General features: G+C 43.0%; 1 protein-coding gene across 49 annotated transcripts in view; it reads left to right on the top strand.

Moving 5' to 3' along the window:
• Positions 1–22,625, top strand: part of EPB41 (erythrocyte membrane protein band 4.1) — a 175,743-nt gene that overhangs the window by 10,176 nt on the left and 142,942 nt on the right. For 31 of the 49 annotated variants that reach the window (XM_070510565.1, XM_070510545.1, XM_070510543.1 and 28 more), the window contains exon 1: positions 9,229–9,495. The exons of the other annotated variants lie outside the window; for them this stretch is intronic. The gene's annotated coding sequence lies outside the window, so the exon portion shown is untranslated. Of the gene's footprint in view, positions 1–9,228; positions 9,496–22,625 lie in introns of those variants that run through there. 49 annotated transcript variants of the gene reach the window in all.

Raw genomic sequence — 22,625 nt, 5'->3', positions numbered from 1 at the left:
CCCCAGCCCATCTCTGCCCTCCTGGTGCCAAGCCTGCATGGTCTCTCTTCCAGGAGCCCCACGAGGGCAGGGTTGCCCTTCTGCAGCCTCCTCTGATCAAATGCCACTGCAGGCACTTTGGCAACATGGAGGGTCAGAAGGGTCCTGCGTTACCCAGGCAGAGGCTGAGGGGACAGACGGGGACTGTGAGCTCCCTGGAACTGTCCTCAGGGAGCTAGGACAACACTAAGACTTTTTCAGAGGCCAGGAAATAGGCCTAGAGGAGAAAACCTGGTCCACAGCCCAAAATGTGGTAGAGTAGAAGGAATACCAGACTGGGGCCGGAGGGCTGCGTCCCTCCCTGCTCTTCACGCTGGTAGAGTTTGGGCAAATCACTTGCCCTCTCTGAGCCTCCCATTTTCTGACTTACAAAAGGAAGGGGATGCACCGATGTCAGAGGTTTCTACTAATATTATAGGATTAAAGGAAGGATTTGGGAGCCAACAGACCTCGGTTTAAATCTCAGCTTCACCACTTACCAGCTGTGGGACCTCTAGCAAGTTGTTTAACCTCAGTGAGCTTCAGTTTTTTCCCTTATAAAGTGGGAAATATATTAGCCTTTTCTCATAGGATGACTTAAGGGCTAAATGAGATAATTTGGTAAAATGCTCCGTCGATAGCCTGCACGTTGGAATTATTGCTGTTGTTAGTCTACGATTAGTAGAAACAAGAAGAAATCAGTCAAGGCCGGTCAGAAAACAGTTCATTGAGAGGGCAGGGCTTAAGAAATATACAGGATTCATTCATTCATTCATTCACTGAACAAATATTTAGGATTTGCATAGACAGGACATAGAGAAGAGGAGCAGGGAGGCACCAGAAAGCTGGGCTCAAAAAGCCCCACCCATTCTAGCTGTGTGATGTGGGATCAGTTACTTTTCTTCTTTGGGTCTCACCCCCTCATCTGTCAAATGGTGAGAATAGGGAGCATAATCCTTATCTCCAGAGTTGTCCTAAGGCTTAACAGTGTTCAAATACACAGTGGGCGATCAGTTTGTGTCTGATTCCTTTCCTCTCCCAGCTCTGTTAATGACTGAATCTATGATCTCAGGCAAGTCCTTGAATATACTAGGCCTGCTTCCACCCCAGGGTCTTTGCACTTGCTGGTCCTTTGGCCTGGAACACTCTACCCCTGAACACTTTCATGACTTGTCCTCTTATGTCCTTAATTTTTTTTTGTTTTGTTTAAATGTCAGCTTCTCAGTAAGGTCTTTCCTGACTATCCCATTTAAAATTCTAATACCCTTTCCCGCCACAACACCCACAGTCCCTATCCTCCTTCACAGCTTATTTTTCTCCGTAGCACTTATCACTCTCTGACGTACTATATTTTATTGAATACTTTTTTGTTGTTTGTCTCCCCCTATTGGAATGTAAAGCTCAAGGATGACGGTGATCTTTTTCTGTCTTGTTCAGGGTTATGTCCCCTGTACCTAGAAGAGTGTGTGGCTCATAGTAGGTGCTCAATGAATATTTGTGGAGTGAATTAACGAATAAATGAAGCCTTTTCTTTCTGGGTAGCACTGTGCTGAGCACATAGTAGATTCTTGATAAATAACTGTATGAGTGGTCATCATCCTCTCCATTTGCCAGATAATACTTTGGCTGAGTCAACCCTGAAGCCCTTTTGCTTCTAGCATTTTCTGCCAGGGCATCAGTTTCGGTTGGAGTGCCCAAATCTTTTGTTCCTGAGCCTGCGCTATGCAGAATTTCTAGTTGGGGCTGTTTGGCTGTTGGGCCCACAGTAGTTGTTATGTCATTCTTCGTAATTAGCAGTTAGGCCCAGAGGATCGAGCTTTTTGTTTTTCAGCAGAAATCACAGCAGAGAGTGTGCCAGCCAGTGGGGGCCAGGCCTAGAGCAGCTTCCTCTGCAACTCCCCACTTCCCAGCTGCGGGTCCCTGGCTGAGGCAGGCCAAGGCAGAGGTGCCCAACGCTAGGGGCACCCGGGTAACCAGCTCAACTGCTGTCTTCCCCAGGCAGCATCCTGCCAAGTTTCTCCTCCACACCCTCAGCTCTCCAGCCTGGCCCAGTAGAGAGGAGGTTCCCCATCCCCCTGGGGGAGCTAGGTATAAGTTTCAAAATGTCCAGTGGACGGGGCATTTTCTGATGCTCAGGCTTCAGTATTATGGTTGGAGAAAATAACCCTGGCTTTAAGACTCAGGAACCCAGGTTCAAGTCCCTGCTTAGCTGCTTGGTTGCTGGGTCACCTTATGCACATCACTACCTCTCGGGCCTCAGCTTTCTCATCTGTCAGACAGAGATCAAGACACCTGCTTGGCCTCACGGGGGAAGAGAGGCAGGAAAGTGTAGCAGGCAAAGGATAGGGTTCTGGAGTCAGGCACACCTGGCTTCCCAACTATGCCCCTTCCTAGCTGTGTGACATTCAGCAAATTGCCTCACCTCTGTGACTTCAGTTCCCAAAACTATAAAATGGGATTAAAATAGTACCCACTCCATAGGATTGTCATGAGAACGAAATAAGAGAACGCAAGTGAAGTACCTAGGGACATAACGTGCACACTATCCATCTTTGCTGGTATTATTATAATGATCGTCATGGAAATGCAGGCCATGTATAAACTGTCAGAAGAGTCCCAGCACTAAAGCAGGTAGATGTTGGTTTGAATCCCAACTCTGACACTTACTAGCTGGGTGTTCTTGGTTTTTTACTTCTCTGAGACTCTACTTCCTCATCTGTAAAATGGGAATTATAATCAGACCTGCCTCAAGGTGCTGTCTTGAAGGTTCAGAGACATATGACATATAAAGTACTTGGAACAGTGGTTGGCCCATTTTATAGATAAGGAAGAGAGAAGAAGTGACTCGCCTGAGCTCACAGAGCATCTCAGTGGTGGAGCTTTGATCTGAACCCTGGTCTGCCTGCCTGGAAAGCCCACATTCTGTTTACCTCTTTTTGCCTTCACGCATGTATGGGATGATGGTGATTGTTCTTACTGTTGCTGGACTCATTCGTTCCGTGATCCCCAGTGCCCACACAGGGGAGGTACGCCATAAATGCTTGTGGGATGAAAAAAGGAGGGACCAGCGTGTCCTCACTTCCAGGGACGATTTTTTGGGGGGCTGAGGATTTTTTCTGCTTGGTTGACAGCAGATTTGAAATAAAAATCATGCTGAGGGCAGGTATGGGCTTTGTAATCTGCAGAACCCTTCTGTACATAATTTGATCCCTTTGGCTAAGTGCGAGACATCCTGGGAAGGCACTGCCACCTCCATGGGACTGGTAAGGAAATGGGAGCCCAGAGAGAGTGTTATGGATTGGATGTTGTGTCCCCTCAAAACTCATCTGTTGACGCCTTAAACCCCAATGTGGTAGTATTTGGAGATGGGGCCTTTGGGAGGCAATTAGGGTAAGATAAGATCCTGGGAGAGGGGCCCTCATGGTGGGATTAGTGCCCTTATAAGAAGAGACACCAGAGAGCTCCTTCTTTCTCTGCCACGTGAGGACAGAGCAAGAAGGTGGCTGCCTGCAAGCCAGGAAGAGAGCTCTCACCAGAATCTTGCCATCAGCCAGGGATGGGATGCTGATGATGGTTCCTATTGTTACTGGACTCATCTCATTCATTCTGTGATCCCCTGGCACTTTACCTTGGACTCCCAGCCTTCAGAACTGTGAGAAAATAAATGTCTGTTGTTTAAGCTTCCCAGTCATCGGTACTTTGTTATGGCAGCCTGAGCTAAGATAGAGAGCAAGTGACTTACCCAGCCACATAGTGAATTTAGGGCAGAGCTAAGCCTAGAACTTGTTTGTAGCCATTTCTCTCTTTCTTCCCCATGGAAACACTCCCAGTCACTGAAGGCTAAGAAATTGAGACTAGTTTAATGCTAGACAAACAGCTCAGGGACTGTCCTCCCACAGCAGCTTTGGAGGATCTTGGAGCAAGTCACACCCAGCTATCTCTGGGTGTCCAGGCCCCCTGCTTCCCTATAGCCCCTCCTCAGCCCTCTCCCAGGTGAGGGTTGGGCCAGGTTGCCTTCACCAGTCTTAGAAGGGGCTCAGCTAGCTGGAGGCACTGTGTCTTTTGGAAAACCCTCTAGGCCTCCAGGGTTCCCTGCCCTGGGGAGAGAGAATTAGTGGGTTAAACTTGAGTGAGCTTTGCTGGATTAGGGTCGTTAGGCTCACTCCAGCTGGTGAGAGAGGGGATTTGGGGAAGGCCATGGGGGGCCAGATCCTTGGGTCCCCCCTGGAATGTCCCAGGGCTACAATCAGAAACAGGCACAACAGCCTTTCCCTGGGGTCCTGGGACGGATGTTGGTGTTGTTCATTCATATCATTTCCAAACTGCTTTCCTGAGAGTGATATGAAAGCAGCATGGTGCAGAAGACAGTGGCATCAGACAGACCTCGTTTAAGCTGGGTGATGTTGGGCAAATCAGCTAAGCTTTCTAGGCTGTAGTTTCTTCGACTGTAATTGAGGCTGATAATACTTTGCAGGCTTGCTGTGAGGCTGAATGCAGTGATACATATCAAGTACTTAGTACCCGCCCAGCACATAGTAAATACCTAGTACATGTAGTTGTTGTTATTTTATTATTTTATTTTTTAAGGTTTATTGATTTATTTAATTAATTTATTTTTTGAGGAACATTAGCCCTGAGCTAACATCTGCTGCCAATCCTCCTCTTTTTGCTGAGGAAGAGTGGCCCTGAGCTGACATCCGTGCCCGTCTTCCTCTACTTTCTATGTGGGACGCCTACCTCAGCGTGGCTTGCCAAGCGGTGCCATGTCCACACCCGGGATCCAAACTGGCGAGCCCCAGGCTGCCGGAGGGGAACGTCCGCACTTAACCACTGCACCACCAGGCTGGCCCCTGTCGTGTTATTTTAATGATAAATTATCCCTAAGGTCCCTTCCAGCTCAGACCTTCCTGGGTTTTATGACTGTAGAATTTAGCTTGGCCTCCAGCTTTGCACGGGAAATGTCGCTGGAGTTGGAAGAAGGCAGTGAACAGAGTCCTGTCGTGGAGGTTGGAAGACTTGGGTTCAAGTCTGGGCTCTGCCACCCCTATGCTATGTGACCTTGGGCAAGTCCTTTCTAGTTTCCGGACTCATTTCCCCATCTGCTTAAAGTTAGCAGCATGGGCTTGGTGATCGCTGAGGGCTCATCCAGTTCTAACATCTTGTGAATCGAGGGGCCTAAAGGAACACCTGAGCAGCCATCCACCGGGTCCTTTTTTACAATTTCAACTTTTTTCCCCTCTGCCCTTATTTCTTGGGGTGTGTTCACAGCAGAAAGGATGTAACTTGCCAACTCCAGCGTATGTATTTTAATCACATTTAGTTTTTTGCTTTTAATGTGCACAGAAAACTTTTTGCAATGCAATTTGCTTAATGCAATTTTTGTAAGCACAGTGCACTGGATCAAAGAGGTCAAACCATGCTCTGTGTTTTCAAATATGAAAGGCAAGCTATTGTATAAAAGTACTGCATCTGCTGATTTCTTTTGCTTTTATCTCTGGAATGACCAGAACAGGCAGCCTTGTGTGCTATAATTTAAAAAATATGCTGCAGTCAATGCATCCTAAAAAAATAGTCATGGGTATGATTTAGATAAAAGGATGTTTGTTAAGTATCATATAAGAGAGAAAAATGGGAAATTATCTAAATGTCCAACAACAGGTTTAACTAAATTATGGTATATCCACTTGAGAGCACTGTGAAAAATGATGACTCAGTTGTTCACAATATATTGTTAGGTGAAAAAAGTCAGTTCCCAAACAATATGGACTAAATTTTTAAAAACCATTAGGTTGAACCGTATGCAATGGCTGATATTTGACCATTTTTAACCTATAAAATCAGCAGTTTCATATGACTTAATCTAAACAAAAAACGTACACGTATAAGAAAAGGTACTAGAAGAGAAGCCTTCTACCAGAATAGTGATGGTGGTTATTTCTGATTGATGGCTTTATGGTGAGTTAAATTTTTTCCTTCTTACTTAACTACATTTTCTATGAACAATTCAAGTATCACTACTAAAAATGATCCCCAGAAAGGCATCCACTGTATGAACGGTAATTCTCCTGCCCCGCTGCAGTGTGTTTATCATTTGTGTTTAAAAGGTTTAAAATGACTGCAATTTTACGGCCATGGGCAGGATGGAAAGCTCTACTCTTCGTGTACTTTTGGTACTAGGATTGGTTTTTATTCAGTAGTGACTGCTCAGAACACTTTGCTGGTGGGCCCAGCTTTTCAAAGCCCTCTTCATCTCTTGCCACCCCCTACAACAGACAAGTGTTTTCCATGAGCCCTATCACTGGGGCTTCAGGCCAGCTGTGTCCCTAATCCGCCCATGTCCCAGATTTGGGAATGGTTCAGACTCCAACTGTTCCCCCCTTCTACCCCCACGTTCTTCCAATCTCATCTCTTCCAGGTCATCGGAGGTCCCATCTACTGTCCCTGGGCTTCCCCACTGGTCAGCACCTAATTTCACCATCTAATTTCACCCTCTGCTGTACAGCTGGTGTTTGCTTTTGCTGGAGCTCAGTTTGCAATGGGGAAGGATTAGGACCCTTTCATGCCGTCTTTTTTCTTTTTGTTTTTTTCCTCAGTGCCCTTGACCGCTCCAGGGGCTGACAGGCAGCTAGCAGGGCCTGTATTCCCTAGGAAGGAACAGGAGGGGTGGTGGGGGAGGCATTGGCGGGCTCAGCTGGCAGGCGGGATTGAGATGGCCCCTAGAGACCGCATCCTGGGGCTTGGAGCACGGCACAGCCGCCACCCAGATGTGAGCATGGAGCAGGCAGGGCAGGAGCTGAGTTTCTGCCTAGGAAATTAGCTTCAGAGATGGTGCTTGGGAGCTTTACCCTTGGTACCCAATAGCAGCCTCTACAGGGGAAGCTGGAGTGGAATGTCCGGTTTGCAGAGGCCTCTTCTGAGAGGTCAGATGGAGTAAGGGTCGGTTCTCTGTCTTCAGATTGGGCACTGCTCATCTCCCCACCCCCTACTCGGTGGTGAGCCCAGCTACCCTCAGGCATTGGGTACTCGGCCTAGCAAGTGATGGTGTGCACCTAATTAATAACAAAAATCCCTCAACACACGGGTAGCACTTTACAGTTTATGAAGCCCTTTCATCTCCAGGCTAAGAATTAAAAACCAGGACTGGAGTTCAGGTCTTTCAGATTCTAAAGCCTGTGTCACCAGTGTTTGGTGTGGTGTTGCATGGCGCTCTGAATTGGAGAGTGGTTCATGCCTGCCATCTGTCTAGCTGTTTTCTGCTAGCCCGAGAGCGCTACTTTCTTCAGGGTGATGATTATTAAATACTACACACTCCGTGCATCCAGCTGAACCTCTTTAAGTAGGATGTGTCATTGGTTAGCACTTTATGGCATAGAGAATACTGGTTCTCATGAACCTGAATTTGCTGGATAATGTGGTGGTGGTGGTGAGCTGGCTGGTGATCGATCTTCAAGATTCATCCTTTCTGGTACCAGATTTCCAGGTCTGAGGCACAGGGGAGGTAGGGCAAAAGCTCCCCAAACCAAAAGCACAGCTGAACCTGAGGCAGGAGACCAGAGTAGTCAAGAACAGGTGTCTCACCCTGGTACACAGAATGACCTTGGCCAAGTCACTTGACTTTCCTGAGCCTCAGCTTCCTTATATATAAAATAGGGATAATTCATTTACTCGTCCAACAAATATTTATTGAGTGTGCACTGTTCCAGGAGATGAACAAGAGGGACAAATTCCCTGCCCTCCTGGCGTTTGCAGTCATGTGGGTCTAAACTGCAGCAATTTATTGAGAGGGACAATAAACAAATAAATCTATAGTAGAAAGTCAGGTAAGAGTGAGTGCCATGAAGCAAAATTAAAGCAGGGCACGCGTGTGTGAGTGGAGGCTGTTTTCGATAGGGGTGTCAGGTGGTCCTCAAGGGGTTCTTACATGTTTCAAACAGGTAATTCACATACTGTGCTCAGTTCAGTGCTGACAACAATTGAGTGCTTAACAAATATTATGTCAACCTGCTCCACACCTCTCAGTCCATAATTTAGTCTCCAAATAGCAGTAATAATTAACACTTACGTAGATCTTACATTTAGACACTGTTTTAAGCCTTGTAGATATTTTAACTCGTTTAATTCTTACAATAACTCTTATGAGGTAGGAACTGTTATCCCCTTTTATGGGGTCAGAAACAGGCACAGAGAAGGCCAAACAATTCGGGAAGGCTGGAGGCTGAGAACTGAACCCAGGTGGTCTTCCTAGGGGCTGAGCTGAGATGTGAGGGGGCTGTGATTAGATGGAGATCAGGAGACAGTCTAGCTGGCGTATACAGGCTGTGATGTCAGGCTTCTTGTCCTGGTAGGTCTAAGCCTCTCTTCTTCATCTCAAACATGGGAATACCAGAAACTATCTGACCTTATAGGGACCATGCTTAAAACAAAGGCTTCTTTCTGCCAGCCTGTTCAGAGATCAGCCTGGCATGGAGTGAGAAGGGTCAAGGGGCCTCTGAAACTTCTGAAAGGAAATAAGGGCACATCAGGCAGTTGTCAGAGCAACCCAAAGTTCGGCTGGAGACTAGGCCTTGAAGCTAGGTTTTTATTATTTTGTGGGTGCCAGGGCGAAATTAGGAGACCCATAAATGCAGAAGACAGCTGAAATCTTGGCGTGGCCACAACACAGCTTCCATTTCAGGCCTTACACAGCTGCCAGGAGAGGTAAATTCTCATCGAATGTCAGGTTGGAATAGCGCCTCGAGACGGTCAAGTTAGTAGATGGAGAAACTGAGGCCCAGAAAACCTGAGTGACTTACCCAAGGTCACTGGGTGCATTAGGGGGCAGTCAGCTGGGGCAGCCTGGCAGCAACCTCGGCTTTCCCTGAGGCTTCCAAATCTCGGTCTCCCACCTGGCCCTCCTCCGGCCGGAAAGGGCCTCACCTTGGTCCGGGACACTAGAGGCCTCACTCCCCACGTGGGTGCTGCAGGGGCCAGGAACACCGGGACTCCAGAGCGGGTTCGACTTGCGCGTGCGCACACGCTGCCGGCCCCTTGCCGTTCCCCCTTTTTCCCGCCCCTCCCCTCTCCTTACCGGCCTAGGGGAGGGGGGCAGCAGGGGGCGCCCGAACTTGGCCTCAGCCAATGGGCTGACGGGCCGCGGGCCCGGCCCCCTCCTTCCCTCCCGCGCCGTCCAATAGAAATTTACTACAATGTTGTGGCGACCGAGGAGGAGGGGCGCGCGCGGGCGGGCTGGCTGCGGGCCGGGCCGGCCTCGCCTCGAGGAGGGAAGGCGGGAGGGCGCGCGCCGGGGCCGCCTGCTCGCTCCCTCGCTCGCTCGCTCCCTCCCTCCGCCGGTGGGTTAGTCAGTCCGTCAGTCCGCCAGCAGCCGGCGGGCCCGCGAGCCGCAGAGGGCCCGAGCCGCGGACGCCGGCGCCTCTTCCAGCCATTGTTCGTCGGGCGGCTGCAGCGGCGGGCGCAGGAGCCCGGGCCCCAGAGCCACCGGTGAGGCGAGGCGGCGGCGGGATCGGAGCTGTCCCCGAGGGAACGGTCCTGGCGGCCGCGGCGGCGCCGCAGCCTCTTTGTCTGCAGCCCCCCGCAGGCCCGGGGCCGGGGGCGCGGGCTCTCCGGCTTCTGCACGCCGGAGGCTGGGGGGCCGGAACCGGGACGCGGCCGGCCTGAGGAGGGAGGCGGGGGTTCGCTGGGGAGCGGCTCAAAGTTAGGCTTGGGGTCGGCTTTTGACGAGGGGAACTCAGCTCTGTCTGGTCTGTCAATCACTGGAGAGTGGGCAGGAGCCTCGGGAGGAACCCCCATGGGGGAGATTTGCAGGTTTCGGGCGGTGAAGGTGTTGGGTGCAGCCGCAGAGCGGTTTCTTCGTGACGAGGCAGCGGGGCTGCCCGGGGAAGTCAGCCTCGATCTGGGGGGGGGGGGCGGGGGCGGTGCAGGGAAGCCCGCGAGGACTTGAAGGCCTTCCCGCCATTGACACTCGCATCATTGAGAAAATTCCCAACCCCGGGGCGCAAAGGCGCTCCCCCTTGGGCTTCACGGTTCCCAGCGACCAAAGGGTTAAATCTATTCTTTCATCATCGTGACCTCCTTTTTCAGTTCGCGCATCTGTCGGCTTGGAAGTATTTCCTCCTGCTGGCTGGGCTGCTTGTACCTGCGGAGGGGCTGGATCTGGGCTCGCCCTCCGAGATTCATCACCCGGCCCTTCTTCCTGTGGCGGGGGCGGGAGTGGGGCGGTGGTACCAAAACAGGGTTATTCTTCCCAGGAACGGGCATCCTCTGGAAGGAGAAAGTGATCTCACGTGAAACAAATTGCTGACGGATTGGTTTCTGGCCACATGATAGGACTGTCATCCTGTTGTTTCTCGAACTGCACTCTACCAGAAATGACTAGTCTGGGGAGACTTGTCGTTTTTTTTTTTGGCCTGTATTGCTGATTAGGAGATAGTTTTTTGTTTTTCTTTTTTTAAGAGATGTCGAGCTTTTTTTAGTAGTCTGGGTGATTTCACAGCTGCTATTTTGTTCTTTCTGTTTTCAGGGAAAATTGCAAGAAATGGTTGTCTTGTGTCTTGGATATTATTATAGTGGGTTTATACTCTCTTAAGGTTATAATGTACTCAGGGCTGTTGCTCGTTACTGTTTCCTCAGTCTGTATTTCTCATTTCTGTATTCTCAGTCCTGGCAAAAATTCTAGTTGGTTTGACCCTTTTTTAATCAAGCAGATAAATATATCTCTCCTTTATATAATTCTTCTTATCTCAATTTTGTTAGTGTAGCCTTCACCCTGACTTTTTATGGAAACTTGATGTACTCTTCATTTTCCTTTTCTGTAAAAAGGGAAACATAATAAGTTCTTTGCCAGCTGTACAATTTTTGGTTTTATAAAATAGTTTCTTGGGGTGTTATTAATATAATCTGTGTAGAGTACCTAGCAGAATATCTGGCACACAGTAAGCACTCAATAAATGACATTAAAAAATGGATGTAATAACTGAACATCAGATTGCCTTGGAATCAAAGTGCTAAGTCAGAGTGCTTTCTGCAGGACGGTTATAGTTAAGGTACAGATAGGTGTTATTCGGATCCCTGGGGAAATTGAAGTCTGGTATATCTTTGCCACTGTTGAAGTGGACTCACTGGCAGACCCAAGCTCAGCCTGCTAACTTTCTGATTCCTCTTGCTTCTAGAAACAAAACTACTCTTTTTTCCTTGTATAATTGAATTCAGGCTTAGAAGCAAATGTTCTTAATCTTTAGGCCTCACCCAAATTCTCTCAACATTTATACCAGTGTTTTATATCAAATATCTTATAGGTAAGTTCTTGCACAAAATGACCCCGATCTACATTTCCACCTTTATTCTCCTTTTTATGTACTTGTGTTTTCCAACCAAAAAGAACTGCACAGTAGTAACCCGTGCCGTCCCATCTCTGTACCTTTGGCCATGTGGTTCCATCTATGTTTGTCGTATATATTCCTCCTGACTGTTTTCAGTTCTCTCACATTAAAAATGTTCCATATACTAGTAATTTGAAGTGTGGGGAACAGTTCTCTATGTGGAAGGAAATTGAGGGGATTTTTGGTTTTGTTTTGAATTTTATTTGAGCTTCATTAGTGTGGCCAGCCAGTTGAATTTTCTTTAACTAGGATTCGTTAAAAGGATTTTGGTCCTAAGTGCCCCATCAATGTTAGCCCTTAGTGGTAGATGATGGCTGATGATAAATTAAGAAAACCTCTTAGACTCCCTTCCATTCTACTTAGAGCCAAGAACTCCACCAACTGACAAGTTTACTGCTTAGAGACTCTGGCTGTCAGCCAATACACTAAGCTAGTTCAAGAAAGTTTTCTCTTTTAGGTGGATCTCGCTGCTTGCTTTCTGCATCTCTTCTCTTTCTTTGTGGTCTAAGGGCCAACATTTCCTTAACGTTTGTTAAACACTCAAATCATATTTATTATATTCAAGTAGTAGATATCTTGCATATGTTTTAAAGTAGGCTTATCCTCAATATAATATGTAAAATAACATGAAATAATAATTTATGTAATATTAACCAAATAATACACAGGTCTTCCTCTTTGAGTGTTTAAAAGTACTTTCATCTTATCTCCTTAAGAAACACTTCTAAGGTAATATCTAAGTTAACAAATAATTTAAAATGGTCCTGCCTCTTCTGAAAAAAATGGTTGTGGCATTTTGTTCAGATATGACCTATATCTTTTTCCTGTTACTCTCTTTTGTCAGGTTTGTGCCCCACATTTAAAGTTCACCTGTGTGATGTTTTCTGGTGTGCAGCTTGAGTTGAACATTTTTGGAAATTACAGAGCTTGTCTTCCATTTCATTCCTTAGTTTATGATCTTAATTTTAAACAAATTCATATTATGGGAGATAATGTGCTTCTAGTACTGTTTGCTTTCCTTCCTCCTGTTCCTAAGAAAGCTTTGGAGTTAAGCTTGTCAGAAGTGTTGCCTAAAAGTCACAGGGTTCTTGAATTCTCTGCAGGTGCTTTGACATGCTTACCTGTAGACTGTAATTTAAAATACGTGGTCTGTAATTTGTGATGTGAGTGAGTGGCCTTGCTTATATTGTTTTCTGAATGTCCAAATCCAATTTAATTTGCTGATCTGATTTTATGACTTTAGCATATCAATGGCTGTCAGGGGCTGCATTTGGTTCTGCAATCAAGAGGAGGGTATGTTATTTAGACCACAGTCTGTTTCCTTGTAATCTAAGAAGCAGGCCAGCCCCACTGCTGCCAGAGTATTTTTCCAAGAGTCTCATCAGATTCGTGATTGGTCACATGCATATCCAGATACAGATTCATCGCTGTCTCTAAAGGACTTGTTTTTTTCCCCTGTTGCTTGAACATGGAACCACCTTATTTTATTTGTGAGCTAAACAATAACAATTCTAGCTTTTTTCTTATGAATAACTTTGCTTTTTTCTCTGAATAACACCCCTAAAGATGAAACTTTTAAAAGAGGCCTCTGAATTGATCAATTAAGGGCCTTATTTATGTAACAAATCTGGAATTATTGGAAGGTTATTGACTCTTTGCATTTATAAGAAGCTTTTAGTTAGAGAAGAGCCAGATTCTAAATATATGTGTTAATTTTTTTTATTTGTTTAAATTTGTTGATATGTCACTAGTGGCTTACTGTGTGTCCTTTTTATGAGTGGGTTCCTGTGTGTTCAGTAAAATGCAGTGCAACAAATACTCTTGTATACACACTGGGTTAGATTATTATTTTGATTTACTCTGCTGCTATTTAATGAATACACATTGAGAAGGATAAAGAAAAAAGCTATAGCAATGAACAGTGTTCAGAAATGGAGGCATTGGAAAGAAGAACTTTGTTATTTTATTTTGAGGGCTGATCTTATTTAGAATTAACTGCCTCACTGAGACTACTTCAACTCCTGGTTTTAGGGAAGTTTAGTGGGACAATCTGATTATGATGAAAGTCTGTTTACACTTACTTTTGCTAATTGTTTTTACTTAGAGGGGATTGTACCCACCTTGAAGTCTTCGAAAATAAATTGGCTAGCTCTGTGAACTTTAAAGAAAAGCAATATACCTTGGTGTGGCCAACACAAGTCAAGGAGTGACATGGAGAGGCTTTAATATACCCAACCTCCAATCTTCATCAGCTTTCTCCAAAGTCACCCTAAGGAAATATGCTACCCCTAAAAGTCCCTTCTATATAGAAATTCCAGAGCCATCCTGGCATCATGTTTATTATTTATTATTTTATTATTGCATTTATTAAGACCAGTTCTCATTTTACAATTACCTCTTATCTCCAAGATAAATCCTTATGAATTCAACTGTGATTGTGATTGAATTGCTGCTCTCTCCTTCCACGGCTGAGATCTCTGGGTCACTTCCACCCACATTACTGTAGGCCGTCTTCTGTCATTCTCAACTCTCAGGGCAGTCTCTATTAAGATGGTTTCTAAGTTAATGTGGAGTGGAGCTTGGGAAGGGTTAAAGTAATCTTGGCAGAGTGGTTTGGAAGAAGCAAGATTGTCTGGTAGAATGGATAGCAACTATGACTAACTATTGATATTGATAAATAAAATTGAAAGAAGCAGTGGATGCTGTTTTAATATTATCATCTAATTCTATCTATATATGTATATCTATAATTCTCTTATGTTATCTAAGAATATTATCTACTAATAGGGACAGGAATACCTCCATTTCTTTTTGGAAATAGGTAGAAATAATAAGATAAGATAAAATAAAATAGGATATAATACATACTCCTGTAGTTAATTGTAATTTATAAATACAACCTGCCTGCTCCTTGTGCTTCCATCCTCTACAAAAGTCAGCCTAATCTGAATAAACTGTTGGTAGGCCTTCTATAGGTCTGAATTGTAGCACTGGACACCACATAGAATGATGTTTACATACTTTCTACATTAATATTCACTTAGAAAACTTTTGTATTATGTTTGATAATATCTGCATTAAACCATAAAACAGTTATGACATAAAAGTTTTGAGTGAGAAACTTTTAGTGATTTAACAACATTAAAGCATAAGGTTATTTTGAATTGGTTAAATTTAAGCTTGTGACCCACAAGTGTGATCAAAGTGTATACTTTTGGTAATTTATGAATATATAGTATTGTGCCAAGGTTTAGTTGCGATTGCTATTCAGCTATTGCTTAATGATTACATAAATTAAGTAACCCTATTAGAATAATTTTAACACAATGAGATCTTAGCAGTATATCTCTGAGTACATCATCTTATAAAGATATGCTCTTTTAATTTATATGTCAAGCATTTAGCAATTTGAAGTTCTACATATATGCAAGTGAACTGTTTCACCTTGATAATACACTTGGAAGAGATGGTTGAAATTCATTTCCCCCACCTAGTTTTGGCCATATGGACACAGGCAGTACTACTGTCAAGAGCTCCAAGGATTTAAACCCTCAAGTTTTACCTGCCAACCATTTCAGCATGTAATAGGGACACATGGAAGGCAGCTTAAAGTAAAGGCTTTTTTTTGCTACCACCCACTAGCTCTTTCTTGCCCTTTTATCCTTTTAATGACTCAGAGGATCGACACTGTTGCTGACTTACTACCTGCAGAGTCCTGCTAATCTTGATGGAATTATGTAATTATATAAGCCTTTTGCGTGGTGTCATATGATGTTGTATATATGTCCTCCCACACGTGTGTCTTTAGAGTAATTTCTTTCCATCTGGCGTTGGAAATGAGCTCTTTGTGAGGTTATTTTTAAATCTTCAAGCTTTCTGGCATCCTCAACACTTGAAATAACACAATTGCTTTTGAAGGCAAGAAAATCCACGTAGTATATTTAGTGGTTTTTTTCCAGTGAAAATGTAAATAGTATTTTATTTTTAAAATCATATCCTGTGTTCCAAACAGGCAAAACATGTATTTTATGTTTACATAGTCTCCAGATAATTTTGTTAGATAGGAAATAGTCAGTTTGTTGCCAAGTAGATAAAGTAAAGGAGAAGTTCTTAAGAGAAAGGATGCCAAGAGTAAGAAACCTGTTAGAGGAAAAAGGTTTCAAAGATATTTTATTCTCTGAAGGTTTATTGGTATCCTTTTCTGAACTCTTGCACCATTTATTTGTTGTATACCAGATTTGTCATGTGTTGTTTTATATTTCATATAAAACTGTTATTCCCCAAAGAGATTGTCAGCTTCTAGGGGGCAGAGGGTTGATACCATGTCTTTCATTGCTCTCTCCATCGCCCCAAACACAGATATTGCTTCGTACAGTAGCTCGATACGTAACAGGGGACACACTAGACATACAGAGGTGTAGTGAGAATTTGAAATGCAGGATAATTAAGATTTAAGACCTAGGTTACAATTCTCACTGCTTCTCATTGCCTCTCTCTGTATGTGTATGTGTGTGTATCATATTTTCTTGGATAGTAAGTCATGCAGATATCATGACACTTTACTTCTAAAACACTTCAGTATGCATCTGCGAAGAATAAAGACATCCTACATAACCACAAATACCATTATACCTAAGAAAATTGACAATATTTCCATAATATCAACCAATATTCAATCCATATTTAAAAAAGATTGGTGTCATCTACTTAGTAAGATTCACCCAATAATTCTTTTTTCTCCAGATGCTGTTTTTGTCGACTTATGCTTGCTAGTTGTATTGTCTCTGACATGACTTTGAATGAACACTGGTTAACAGGAAATGTTCAATAGTTAATGTACTCCCTTTGGTCTTTTGTAAGATTGAAAAGACTAGCAGTGGAATGAATGACTGCATAATGATCATAGCATCATATTTAAATAAATATACTAAAGAATTTGTCCAGTGGCCAAAGGGCAAGGTGATTTTGTTTGATTTTGGTTTTAGATTTTTATTATGCCTACTTTGGTAGGCAGCCTTTAGGATGGTCTCCAGTGATCCCTGCCTCCTGGTATTCATGCCCTTGTGTAATCCCTTCCCCTTGTGTGACCTGGACCTGGTGACTTACTTCTGATGAATAGAATACAGCACAAGTGGTGGGAGTCACTTCCAAGATTAGGTTACAAAAGGCTCTGGCTTCTGTCTTGGGCACTGTCATCTTGGGCACTCTCTGGCTCTCTTCCTGTCACTCGGATCACCTGCCGCGATATCCTAAGAACATTCAGGCAGCCTATATAGAGGCCCACGTGGTGAGAAACCAAGTCTGTCAGCAGCTATGTAAGTGAGCTTGGAAGCAGATCTTCTGAGGCCTGACAGCAGCCATGTGAGTGAGCTTGGAAGCAGATTCTTCAGGCAGAGTTGAGCCTTGAGATGAGTGCTTGCCTGAAACTTCGTGAGAGACCCTGAGCCAGAGGCACTCAGCTAAGTCATGCCTAAATTCTTGACTCACAGAAGCTGAGATAATAAATGTTAGTTGTTTTAAGCCACTGAGTTTAAGGGGGTAATTTCTTGTATGGCAATCAACAAATACATCTACCATTTATTAATTTAATAAATATATATCTTTTGCAGATTTTATTTTTCCTTTTTCTCCCAAAGCCCCCTAGTACGCAGTTGTATATTTTTAGTTGTGGATGCTTTTAGTTGTGGCATGTGGGACGCCGCCTCAGCATGGCTTGACGAGTGGTGCCATGCCTGTATCCAGGATTTGAACCAGCGAAACCCTGGGCCACCGAAGCAGAGTGTGCGAACTTAACCACCCGGCCATGGGGCCGGTCTCCAATTTAATAAATATTTATTGATCATCTCCTATTTACCAGGCAGTGTCCTAAGTGCATTGGGATGTACAGTGAATAAAGTAGAATAGAAGTGTCTGCTCTTGTGGAGCTTGCATTTTAGTGGGAGGGGACAAATAATAAGTCTACAAATCAGGGATTTTAGTGAGGGTCAGGGAAAGCAGGATAAGGGAACAAAGAGTGAGGGAGGTGGGGTGGATATTTTAGATTGGTCAGAGACCTCTCTGATAAAGTGACTTTTGAGCAGAGTCCTGAGTGGTATCTGGAGAAGAGCATTCCAGGCACAAAGGTTAAGCATATTTGGTGTGTTTGAGAAACATTAAGGAAGCCAGCCTGGCGGGATCAAAATGATCCGGGGGAAAGTGATAGGAGTTGCGTTCAGAGAGGTTGTAGGAGTTTAGAGAGGTTGCAAGTAGGAGAAAGAGCAGATCATGTAGAGTCTGTTGCCTATGCTGTGGACTTTGCAATTTTTTCTGAGACAGGAATTCTTAGGAGGATTTTGAGCAGAGGAATGGCATGATCATCCACAAAGAGCAGGACCCTGTGGGTGTTTGTGACCACAGAAATGTAGAAGACATGACCCCTGTCCTAAGGAAGTTTAATGATCTAGTATTAGTAAAAATGACTGGGCATGCACAAAAAAACTTAGGAATAGGGGCGCTGTGTCATGGAAAGACGTGGTTATGGGAAAAGCAGAGAGTAAAACCTGCGTTAAAATTCTGACTCTTCAAGTTGGTTTAACACGTTTCAGCCACTATTGACTGGGTGGTATTATATGCCAGGTAAAATGATAATGGCAGTATTTATTGATGACTTACTATGAGCCAAGCTCTGTGCTGTGTGCTTTATAGGTATGACAGGGGTATTGAAGAGTGTAGGCTCCAGGGCTAGAATGCCTGGTTTTAAATTTTAGTTGTGTCACTCTTTAGCTGGTGACCGTGGGCAAGTTACTTAACTTCGGTACATCAGTTTACTCATTATATAACATGGAGATGATAAAAATACTTACTTACCTTTTAAGATTGTTATGATGATGAGTTAATATACGTGAAGTATTTAGAACAGTGCCTGGCACCAGGTAAATGCTAGCCATTATTTTTGCATTTAAGCCTCACCCTATGGGAAGTAGGTGTGATTAATCCCATTTTGCATTTTAAGTAGCAGGTTAAAAGTAAAGTAACTCCTCCAAAGTTACACAACTAGCATGTGAAAATTGGCTTCAAAGTGATGCACCTTTACTTACGCAATATGTCCATGAGCAAGTGGGGAAGGAGAGATTTGAATGCAGGTTTCCATCAAAGCTCATGATTTCTTAATGATTGTGATTTTGTGAAAGTACGTTTCAATGCCTCAGTTTCCTCTTCTGTAAAATGAGGATAATATTCACATTACATAGAATACATAGTAATAACAAACGAAAACAAACCTTGCAGTGTGCCTGTGCATCTTGACCCATGCCTTTTTTCTACTTAAGTTGGGTATCTATGTGTCTATATGATTATTATATATAAATAAATAAATAGATAACTATATAGAAATATGTATGGTTTTGTCTAGTGGTGATCTCTGGATTTGATTCAGACTTTCACTGTAGCATTTTTAAGCCTGAGTGTGAGTATTCTAAAGACCCATTTCACAGCAAGTCAGGCTTCATAGCTTCATTTCCGGGTTGGTACATGGTCATGTGGTTGATGTCCCCATTGTGCTTTTATCTTTTGCAGCAGATGTGAAAGTAAACATACGAGGTTGAAAAACAGGAAGGGGTTTGGCTGATGTTCGTTGCGAGGGTGTTTTTGCGGGGAAACTTGTACACAAGCCACCTGAAATCTGAAGTGCCTTGAATCTTTGTGACTTTTAGCAGACACAAAAAGATATTAGACCTTATTGTTGTGAAGTAAATAAAAAAGCAAATGATTTTGCAGTTTAATGAATTCATGAATTGGCATATATTTTTGCTTTTAAATATATTGGAGAAGTGAGATAGTTGTTCCTCTTTTTGTTCGAAACGGAGAACTGATGTATATAACTTTATAATCACCCCAATTCCGTGTTCTTTTTTCCTGTGGAATAAGTTTTCAGTAAGGAAATAGAGAGTTTGTTGTTGTTGTTGTATATCTCTTCTAGCATCGTTACGCTTGAGCTTCTTCAAAAGCCGGAACTTAAGATATCATTTTTCTACTTGGCTCTTGTCTTTGCTCCTAAGAAAAGGCATTAACACACATCTAATGCTAGCCGTATATCACGTACTACTCACTAAGTGCATATATTAAATTTAAATATTTCCTTCTTTGACATTCAATCCACAGTGAGTTTTTATTGCTTTGGTGAAATCCCTCCCTCTTTCCCTTCTCCTTCCTTCTCCATCCCTCCCTCTCTTTCTTCCTCCTCCTTCTCCTCTTAAATGATTCTCTCCCATACTTTTGCTCAACAGTTTCTATTAATAGTATTTCAGAGGCAGTGTCATGTAGCAGCCAATAAGGATATGGATTTTGGAATCAGATAGACCTGGGTTTACAGTAAGGTTGTTTCTGATAGGAAAAAACTGCTTTCTGTCTTGGTAAATAAAAGCCAGGATCCTCCAGAGTTGGCTTTAGAAGGAGATTCTGCACATGGAGTGGAATAATTGGAGCTCACAGCAAGGACTTTTGTTCCCAAAGATTCCCCTTTCCCTGGAGAATCCCTTGCTGGCCTCAGGGAGTGTTGTTTTCTCTTTAATTTTCTGTCCCAGAGGTGAGTCTTCTCTTAATACTCCTGTAGTATACAGCTGAGACCAGGCTGCAACGTTTAAGCACAGTTACTAGTATGCTTCTGCATAATCTGGCTCACAAGATAAAAGTCCTCTTCAATTGTGGTCTTCTCTTGGGATACCTCCCTTCTTGACTGCAACATATAGATCTGCCTTCCAGTGGCAGGAACCATCTCTCAATCTTCTACCTGGGAGTCCCTACAGCATGTCCAGATTGCTCTTAATCCAGAGAAGAAGGCCTAGAAAAAAAAGGGATTCTCTATCTTGCCAACCTGTGGTTATATTTGAGAGAGGACCCATTTCTTCCTTGTAATCAACACTAGGTCTATACAACCTTTAAGAGAGACCACAGTCACCCCTAGAATATCTTAATTCCCATTCACAAAAGAGAAACAAAAACAGGAGAGGGGTTTGGGGCAGAGTGGGAGGGGCAGTTCCTTTTAACCATCTACCCCAGATTATATAATCTCTGATCATAGCTCAGTATTGTAGCACTAAATAGTTCTCAATAAATATTCCCTTCCCTTTCTTTGATTTTTTGATTCTTAACACCATTTGATACCCTAGCAGCTACCCTTTAGTTTGTTGTAATTTTATCTCAGTTTTGTTTGAGGAGATCCTAGAACTTAATTAGGTCCAAAGTTTGGCTGAGGACAGCAGTGATAGACATAGCTTGGTGTGACTAAGATGAAACACCTGGTGCCATGAGCAGGCTAAGTTTAAATGTTAAAGGAGGTGTCTTTTGTATGACAGACTGTTAATTCTGAAAGGGGATATAGAACAAGGCTATCGATACAAGGTTCCTGGGCTTATTGTTAAGATAGGAAGTGTAATAGAGTCAAAGACCTTTGGAGTCACAGACCTGATTTAGAATCCTGGCTCTGAAACTGATTAGCTGTGTGCTTTTGGGCAAGTTACTTATCCTTCCTGTTTCTCAGTTTCTTCATTTGTTAAATTTATGTAACATTTAACATGATATGCCTACCTTTTAGAACTGCCAAAAAGATTGGAAATAATATGTAATATTATTTGTAATGTGACATGGTGCAAGCACATAGTGGGTAATTAATGAATAGGAACTAATTATTATTATTATTTTAAATGACATTCCTTTAAATCTAGCTTGTACTTATATATGTTCTGACCTTGGCTTTTTTTTTTTTTTGACAGATTTACTGAGATATAATTAACGTGCTGTACAACTTACCACTTACTGTATACAATTCAGTGTTTTCTAGTATGTTCACAGGGTTGTGCAGCCATCCTCTCAATTAAATTTTAGAACATTTTTATCTTGCCCCAGAAGAAACCCCATACCCATTAGCAGTCAATCCTCACTCCCCACCTTGCAACTGCAGAGTAGGCAACCAGTAACCACTTTTGTCTCTATAGATTTGCCTGTGCTGGACCTTTCATATAAATGTAACATACAATATAATTAGGCATCATCTCTAACAAAATTAGAGATGAAAACAATATGTGGCCTTTTGTGACTGGCTTCTTTCACTTCACATATCTTTTTCAGGGTCCATCCATGTGATAGCATGTATTGATAGCTCATTCCTTAAAAAGGTATTCCTTAAAAAGGTTGCTGAATAATATTCCATTATAGTGGATGTATACATTTTATTTATTCATTCATCAGCTGATGGATGTTTGGATTGCTTTCACTTTTTGACCATTATGAATGATGTTGCTGTGAACATTCACGCATAAGTTTTTCTGTGGACATATATTTTCATTTTTCTGGAGTGTATACCTAGAAGTGGAGTTGCTGGGTCAAATGGTAACCCTCTGTTAACATTTTTGAGCAATTGTACTTGACTTTTTTAACCATTTTTTCTCTTTGATTGCATGGTCTCCTGTTTTCTGTCAGCCATCTTCACTGTTAGTTACTGATAGCTTGCTGAACCTTCTTATTGTTTAGCTCTATCCCATCTTGCTTAAATAGATAATGTCATTGCAAATTAATCTGTTTTTCTATAGTATGACCTATCCATGAGATATTCTTTTCCGTTTCATCACCTTTTTTACCTGTTATTTCTCTCTGGCTGAATATGGTTTTAAGAAATAAAAGTTTTAAATAAAATTCCACTGAAATTTGATCCATGCTCTTGGTATCTTGTACCTGGTGATGAATGATACCCAAGATCTATGATAGGAGGAGAGGTTTTTAATACAATGATACTAAAAGCATGAGGCAGGTTAATTATTCCATCAGTATTCAAAATGCTTAACGACAGCGGCTTTTTAAAGAAAAATAGTACAAAATTATGAATACAAAATTAGAAATGAAAACAAATGCTTATTTAGAATGAGAAATAATCACAACAGATTACATGTTTTAAAAAGCTGAGGGGCCAGGCCTGTGGCCGAGTGGTTAAGTTTGCATGCTCCGCTCCGGTGGCCCAGGGTTTCTCCAGTTCAGCTGGGTGCGGACATGGCACTGCTCATCAAGCCATGCTGAGGTGGCATCCCACATGCCACCACTAGAAGGACCCGCAACTAAAAATATACAACTGTGTACTAGGGGGCTTTGGGGAGAAAAAGGAAAAATAAAATTTTTTAAAAAGGAAAAAGCACAAACACAAAATTCAGAAAAATAGCATAACATTTTTTATTAATTGCCTGATAGACTGCTATAATTTTTTTC

This window comes from Equus asinus, chromosome 5 (genome assembly GCF_041296235.1).
Source record: "Equus asinus isolate D_3611 breed Donkey chromosome 5, EquAss-T2T_v2, whole genome shotgun sequence".
Taxonomy (NCBI): domain Eukaryota; kingdom Metazoa; phylum Chordata; class Mammalia; order Perissodactyla; family Equidae; genus Equus; species Equus asinus.
This window is presented reverse-complemented; position numbering and strand designations above follow the sequence as displayed.